This window comes from Rhinolophus hipposideros (assembly GCF_964194185.1).
Source record: "Rhinolophus hipposideros genome assembly, chromosome: 2".
Taxonomy (NCBI): Eukaryota; Metazoa; Chordata; class Mammalia; order Chiroptera; family Rhinolophidae; genus Rhinolophus; species Rhinolophus hipposideros.
Window position 1 is genome coordinate 4,814,709 of NC_138048.1, and position 8,380 is coordinate 4,823,088.

At 43.3% G+C, this 8,380-nt stretch overlaps 1 pseudogene across 1 annotated transcript; it reads left to right on the forward strand.

The window, feature by feature from the left end:
* The first annotated feature begins 766 nt into the window (after nt 1-766).
* LOC308506406 (putative spermatogenesis-associated protein 31C2) lies at nt 767-1,480 on the forward strand (annotated as a pseudogene). Its single transcript has one exon. The product of its transcript is annotated as a putative spermatogenesis-associated protein 31C2 (transcript).
* Nucleotides 1,481-8,380: the final 6,900 nt, after the last annotated feature.

Here is an 8,380-nt window from a genome sequence, read left to right on the forward strand (position 1 = left end):
GGCTACTCTCCTGGTTTTAGGAAGAAGCTCCCAACGAGAGTCTCACTGTGTCTTATTCAATGGAAACTGTAATGTTTCTGCAGGGAAAATGCAGCATCAAGAATCTCCATCATCTCCTCATTTCCATGTCCTTCACCTCCTCACTGTATATCCTCAAACTTTGCCCTAAATCATGCCCCATCCCAACCTATCACTCAGGTCTAGCCACAGGCCCACCTTCATTCCTGACTCACAATCCTTCCATCCTCTTCTCTATTCCAGGTTAAGAACTGTGGAGTGTCGTCCCAAAGAACCCAAAGTGAGTTGGTCTCTCACATCTTGACTGAATATCAACAATGGGAATGGCATGTGTTGCAGAAGCAACAGGAAAGTTTTTGGGTTTTAGTCCCTATTCCCCAAAGCTCGCAAGAGGCCACTTGTCCTCAAGCTCCCTACCTTCCACGTTGGTCAGCTTGTTGACCCAGGCCTACATTGCATCCCCGTTCCTGCTTGCTGGCCATTTTCATATCACCAGTGAACCCCAGGAGAATCTGAAGCTCCACATACCAAAGAGGATAATCCCATGCTGCTGCCTGCGTGCCTGTAGGAATCTAGACTGTTCAGCACTGATGGCACCTCAACGTACGTTAACAGAAACATCTCAGCAGCAAGGCTGTCATGCTCACTTATAACTCTCGGAGCTTCAGGGTCAGAGTAGCAGGAATAAATTGAATCTTCCAGGAAGGTCCCATGAGAGCATCTCAACAAAATTTCAGCTCAGGAAGGAATGAGAAGGACTCTTGGGAATATCCAAGGGAAGAGCTCTGAAGCCAGCCTACATAAGAGTCTCAGAATGCTACCTAGTGAAGGGTCTGAGGATTGCCTCAGACACAAAAAGTAACTGTATGTGTCACTGAAGGAATTATGTAGGGAATTAATTATTAAATGTCTCAATGAATGACATAGACCAGAATCAACAGAAAATCATTCTTAGATTACAATTGAGTAAGCAATTTTGGCAGGTCACTACACGTGACATCCCTATAACTGTGAGTCATTCATGATGGCTGAGGACAATACATTGCTTCCTTCTGGGAGTTTCCAGACCAATATGGAAAACACAAATTTAAAAAACACAATGATAGGTGGAGTCTACTGCTAGATTACTATTCTAGAGCTTTCTTTTACTGGTCCTAAAACAAGTCAAGTGCTAGAACCCCATTTATTAAGGTTTCACATGAGTCAGAAGTGATGCCTAGCCCTGAAGGTTGTTGAATCCATACATTTCTACATGTTGAGAGAAGCTAAAACACGGCCTCTTCCCCAATTTGAATTTCTCTCCTCAACCACTCATATTTCTGGGGTAGACTCCAAAGCTGAGGTTTCCAGCCCCTTGAGGAAAACTCCAAAACTTCTCAAGGAAATAAGGTGTGAACAACAAATTCAGTCCTCTGAATTGGTTGAATTATCTTATCTGGGCTTCCTCATCTGTGGGCAGTGAAGGACAGGGGTCCCTGAAACCATCACATGCTGATGTGGACCATATGCTTGCGTAGGGTGACCTGATAACTGAGCATGGCACACAGACATTTCATGGCCTCACACCTTGCACCACAGACAAAGGGAGTAGGAATGAGACTGTACTAGACAGTAAATACAAACCAGAGGTGCCCACAAAGCAAGCTGGGTCTAGACCTGAACCAAGGGATGAGATTGTGAGTTTCCGTGGCAGAGTAGAAATGATTCAGGGCCAAGGAAAATGGAAAATTTAGGCCATTTTTGCATGTCCAACATGTCCAGGGAGATATTCAAGGCCTAGGAACTGCGTGCCCTTAAATCACAATCTTGCGACATCTTGACCACCAGGGAGTTGGGAAGCTCCCAAATGACAAATGTCAGTACGAGTAAAGTAGAATCTATGCTGACCACTGAATGTCCCTCACCAAAAATATCATTTTTAGAAGATTATAAACTCTCAGACCTTAAACTCTCAGTCCTTGGTGAGTTAAAGTTTAAAGTGGAGAGTGGAGAGCAACGCCAGGCCACAGGCTGTGCACCTGACATTTCCCTTACTTCAGACTGCTTTCCTTCCCAGTTCTCACTGACTCAGTGTCATAGCAATTCCAGTGGGAATATGGGAACTTCCCAGGTTCCGAGTGTCCAACTTGGAGGACAGAGGGGTCATCGCACAGGTGAGGCAGGAGCTCTGGGTCTCTTAAGCACGTTTCATGGAACCACCAGGATAAGCATGTCCCATCAGGTGCAAAGAAAGTGAGACCTCTGGGCTCCAAAGCAGGATAATGTGGAAGTAAGAATACAGAAGAGTGACATCTAATGCCAGAAAGAAGAGCCATCATGTTGAGGACAGAGAACTGGAGAACATTTCCAAGTCTCTGTCATAGAACGAGTTTCCTCCTGATAGTTACTTCAGAAAAAAAGATGAGGCAATGTTGTCACTGGATGGGTTCCAGGAGAAAAATCAAAGGCCAGAAATGTCCCCAGTAGAAAGTCCTACCTTTGCATACCACCGAGACCCAGATGGAAGTACAGATTTCTTTGTGAGTTGTGCACTTCCTGAAGCTCATGAGCACATGCCAGCCATTGGAAAGATCCTAGAGGAGAAACTGGCACGTGGGTTCAGACTTTAGGCCTGGGAGGTAAGTCAGCAGAAGGAGGACCTGCAGGCCCACGTAGAGCCTGACATGGGACACCCCTCCATCTATGAAGCTCTCTGTGACACCTGTCTAGAGGAAGGGCAAGTGCCCGGTGAAGCATCCAAGAAGTTGTCTTTGCTGACAAGAGGTGTCGTACAGATGTTGTAAGGAACGGAGTCAGAATCAGACATCCCCAGAGAGCTGTGGTCTTCAACGACCAGCAATTATGCCTGAGTCATCATCCTTCCCCACCATCCAGGGACTCTGTGCCCCATGAAGACCCACCTGCATACATCAAGTATTCCAGGTCTCTCCGGCCATGCTTACCTCTGATGAAGCACCATGTTCAGAAATCGGACTTATTGTTCAAAGAGAAAATGCTTCCCCAGTACATCTAGGGAGAAAACATTTCTCCAAAGAAATCACTCAGTCTTTGTTAAGAAAGCCTCGCAGTTTTCAAGATAACCCATCCTTTATGAGAACAATCTTTTAATTTCAAACTAAGCACAACCAAGAATATGAAATCCTTCTCAAAAAACCTTCCTCCTAATGGAGACTTGTGTTCTGTGTGTACTGCATTGGGGTTGTGGATTTTCAATATTCCTTGACTTGTGTTTAGGGAAAGTAAAGGTTTAATTCAGCTCTTACAGATTTCCTCTTTCAGTTTCTAAAAGATGGCCAGTCCCTTGTAGACAGCCTGACAATGGCTTTCTCAGTTGTTTCCGGGGTCCTTTATTTGAGCCTGCTCATATATCCTGTGGTTAAAACACTTTATTTTTCCATACAATTACAAAATATTTACACTACAAACTTTCAGGCCATTTCTTACTGAGAAAACACTTTAAGCCCAGAAGTTGGCTCAAAGTCTTTTTATCTATTCCCTCACTCTTCACAACTGTATAAGCTATAGGGTAGGAGAAGTTACTCCGGCATACTACAGACAGAATTCCCCTTGTTGCCTCCATAAGTTTTGGAATAAGAAGGGGGGAAGGAGAGTGTCTAGGCCCTTAGCTTAGTGGCATGGAAAACCTTCCCTTTTGGACATCTTGGTTACAAATATGTATCACCTGCTCCTCAGAGCTCCTGTCTCCCTCAGGAAATTTGGATAGACCCCATTCCCCTCTCCTTCCCACACTATGATGAAAATGGGTAGCAGTTCCCCCCTCCACCCTCCTCTACTTTTCATGGAGCAGTAAGCAGGACAGAACATGTACATCTGAAAGGACCTGGGATACTAATACTAATAAAGGACCTGGGATACTAATATTTTCCTATAAACAGTGGTTTACTTTCATTCAGGAAAAGGTGTTGATTCCATAGTATCTCATAGGTGGGCAGTCATTGATTATGGTATGTATGGATGTGTTCTGTGATTGTGGACACTGGGTTGGCCAGGGCAGGGTCTAGGAAGTGGGTGGGTCCAGCTGGAGAATCAGTTATAAGTGCGGTGTTAATATGTCCAGAAGGCACATTCTGATCTAGGCAATAAGCTCTTCCTCCTTGTGAGAGCATCTCACACAATGGGAAGTTGATCCTCAGGGAAATCCTGTCAGGGTGCCCAGCTTGATAGCATTATAGCAAGACCAAAAGATCACCTAGCCTTCCCTAGTAGGAATGGTCACCAGGCAGCCACTCAGAATTTAGGGAAATTGAGACAGAGATTAAGGAGAGTGTAATGGAGGAATGTGTTGTGAAGGAAGAAAAAAATGAGGATGAGGAGAATGAGCTCATCATTACTACTGGTGAGCCCATCCTGGCCATGCATTCCACCTGACACTTACCTTGGCCTCACCTCCTGGACAACAATCAGAGCTTGGTAGAGCACGATGACACCTCAGCATAAGAGTATGTGGGATCATCACTGAGCAGAAGCTCTATATCTTCAGGGATGTTGTGAGAGAGCTTGTCCTCTTATTTGTGGCCTGCCTTCCCCGCCATGTTACATCTTACACCAAAGTTATAGTTATTTTGCGTTGCTTTAGTTATCTTTTGGTATGTAAGTGGTACCCCAATATGAGTGCCTTAAAAGAACACATATTTATTATCTCACAGTTTCTGTGGTCAGGAATCCAGGCAAAGCACATTTGAGTTCTGTGCTTCATAGTCTCTCACAAGCTGCAATTATGGGATCAGTGGGGGCTGTAGTTTCATCTCAAGGATCAACTGCTGAAGAACCCACTTCTGTACTCAACTCTATAGCTGTTGGCAGCATGCAGTTCCTCGAGGCCTATTGGCCTGAGATCCTCCGTTCCTTGCTGGCTGTTTGATGGGGTTGGCTAGAGGCTACCCTCAGTTCCCTTACATGTGAGCTTCTCCAATATGGCAGCTTGCTTCATCAAAGTCAGGAGAGAGTCTGATAGCAAGACAGAATTTAGTCTTTTGTAAGCTAATCATGGAATTACATCCTGTCACCTTTTGTTTATATAATCAGTCAGAAGCAAATCACTAAGTCCTGACTACACTCAAGGGGAAAGGTAATTACACCTGGGTGGAAATATCACAGGTGTAGGAATCATTGGAACTTTCTTTGAAGAGTTACTTCTTGAAAACCCCACTCAGTTCACTGAAGGAAAATTGGCCAAAGGTGCCAAGTGGATCTTTTCCCTCATCTATATCCATGTCATCAGGGTCAAACTGTTTAATGACTAAGTGGAATGAAGAGAAAAACATCAAAAGTTTGGAACGTCCAATGAAGATGGGAAAGGTGGCATGGAGGTAGAGGTGGTGTGAGGTTGGCTCTCCTGAGGGCAACAGAGGGACTATTGACAGAAGGTGAGTGAATACTGGTGCCAAAACAAACAAACAAACAAAAAAAATGAAGCACTTGTCTATGTCCTCTCTCTCACTGTCACATTTCTGCCTTCTCGCCCACGGCCATGCCATTGATTGAAGCTTAAACTTCTAGGAAATGCTGATTATGTGGAGACCTTGGGACGGTAATGAGGTGGGATGGAGCCCAGGACAGAAAGCTGAAGGGGCAGGAATCCATCAGAAGCCCCAACATCCATGTGGATATACCATCCATCAAACTGGCATCTCACTGTCTATCCCTTCTTATCTCAGAGACCTTTACCCCCATTCCAGTTCAGTCATGGCCATATCCTAGAACTTATCATAGGAGCACTTCTGCCTTCTGAAAAAAATAGTATGATATTCCACTCTTTATGAGTTTTTCTTTCAGCTCATGCCCTCTGTATGCCAACCCCTCAGCCTCTTCAGGAACTACAAGCCACTTCATCCTTTCTCCCTGTTCATCTTACCACTTTTTCTCTTCATTTCCTCTCTTAGGAAAACTTCCTGGTCCATTACTTAACCCCAAATATAAAGAGCTCTACTCTAAAGAAGATACCCACTCTTCTTTCATCAGTCGTGGCTGGAAAAATTCATCCTTGTCTTTTGTAGACCTGTGTTCTAATGAGGGATTGATTCATCTTGGACAAAAATCACACAATTAAGTATGTTTTTACCACTATAAATTTATATTTTACACTAATTGTCAGCCCCAACACTGCCTGAAAAAATCCATTAATTCCCTCATTCTTTTGTATGTAGTGGCCACTCATCTAAGCACTTGCGACACACCAGTGAAGGAAACAAAATCCCTGTCTTGGTGGAGCTTCTATGATTATTTTCTTAGTCAATTTGCTTGCCTAAGTACTCAAAACAATTTCACCTTTTGATAATTTCTCCACATTCCTCACTCGTTGATCATATGTTATCATATGATACCTTGACCACCACAGGCAATGAGGTCATCAGATGGGAACTTTTCATTATAAAAACTTCAAAACAAGAACAAAACCAATCTTTGAAACCCCATCCTTTCTTTTCTTTCCTTCCCGTTATACTGAAAGCTTTCCTTGGATGCGTTTCTCCACCTCCCAAGCTAGGATCTGTCCTTGCTTTCCAACTCACAGCACTTTTCACACCGTGGGGAACATCTGGCTTCATTATCTGCCTTCCCATAGGACCAAGACTGTGGTTACCTCATCATATCCAGGTACACCTAGTGGAACTCAGAAAACTCTGCAGGAACCTGTAAGCGATGGGAGGGATTTCTCCGGGAGGCTCCGCCCGGAGTGCTTGGTCCAAGGCGCCCCAGGAGCGACCAGCCTGCAGGGGCGGGGCCACAGCCCCAGGCGGGGCCTGAGAGCCTAAGAGGTTTGGCTTCTTAAGGACACCTCACGGGACTCCACTAAGGAGATGACAGTGATACAGTAACAACATTGGCAGGTGTGAAGGCTTCACTTTCACTGGCTGCCTGGCTTTGTAGAAACAAACTATGTCTCAGATCTCATCTATTGTGTGAGGAGATACCAATGCGAACCAGTAGGCTTTGCCCTGAGAACTGGAAAGAACAAGTGAAAAGCATGAAACAGAGTTAAGAACTGATGTTAATGAGGGGGCTGTCTGGCTGCCCTCCTTGATGCAGTTAGTGCATGCGTCTCGCCAGCCCCCGAAGAGCCCAGTGCTATGGATTTTCCCGCACAGGTCCTAGGACATTGACATGTTCATTGCAGCATTGTTTACAATAGCTAAGATATGAAAGCAAACTAAGTGTCCATTGATAGATGAATGGATAAGGAAGAAGTGGTACATCTATATAATGGAATATTACCCCTAAAATAGAATGAAATCTTTCCGTTTGCAACAACGTGATGGACCTAGAGGGTATTATGCTAAGTGAAATAAGTCAGACAAATAAAGACAAATACCGTATGATTTCACATATAAATAAAATATAAACTAAATAAATGAACAAACAAAACAGAAACAAACTCAGATACAGAGAACAAATTATTGGTTGCCAGATTGGAGGGGCTTGGGAGTGGGGTGGGTGAAAAAGGTGAAAGGCGTTAAGAAGTACAAATTGGCAGTTATAAAACTAATTGTGGGGATGTAAAGTACAGTGTAGCGAACATAGTCAATAATATTGTAATAACTATGAATGGTGTCAGATGGGTACTAGACTTAGCAGGGTCAACATTACCAAGTGATATAAATGTCTAATCACTATGTTATACACCCGAAGCTGATATAATAATGTATGTCAACTGTAAATGAAAAATTAAGACAATTACAAAATAAATGTAAAAATAAAGTCTCCCACTGATCACGCCTTCCTAGGAGGTAGACACTATGATCACTATACCTGTTTGGGATACATTCTGTGCTGTGCATTGACCTGGAATATATATAGTGCATTTACTGATTTTACATAAAACGGCATCATGCTGTGCACATTGTCTGCAGCATGTTTCTTGTATTCCACAGATATCCTGTCAACCTACCTATAGCAGCACATATAGACGCCTCCGATCCCTTTTAACTGCTGTGTGGTATTTTTTTAAATGGATAGTCAGCACGCTCAGATGGCTACATTTCATTAATATAGACAATGCTGCCGTGAATGCTCCCCGCACATATATTCAAGTACTTCTCTAGCGTATGTATCAAGAAAACAACAGAGGAAGAAGACAAAGAAACAAAAACTCATAGATACAGATAATAGTTTAGTTTTTACCAGAGGGTAAGGAGGGAGGGTATGGTAGATGCAGGTAAAAGGGATCCAATATATGGTGATGGAAGGAGAACTGACTCTGGGTGGTGAACACACAATATGATACATAGATGATGTAATACAGAATTGCACACCTGAAACCTATGTAACTTTACTAACTATTATCACCCCAATAAACTTTAAAGATAGATAAATAAATAAATAAATAAATAAATAAATAAATAAA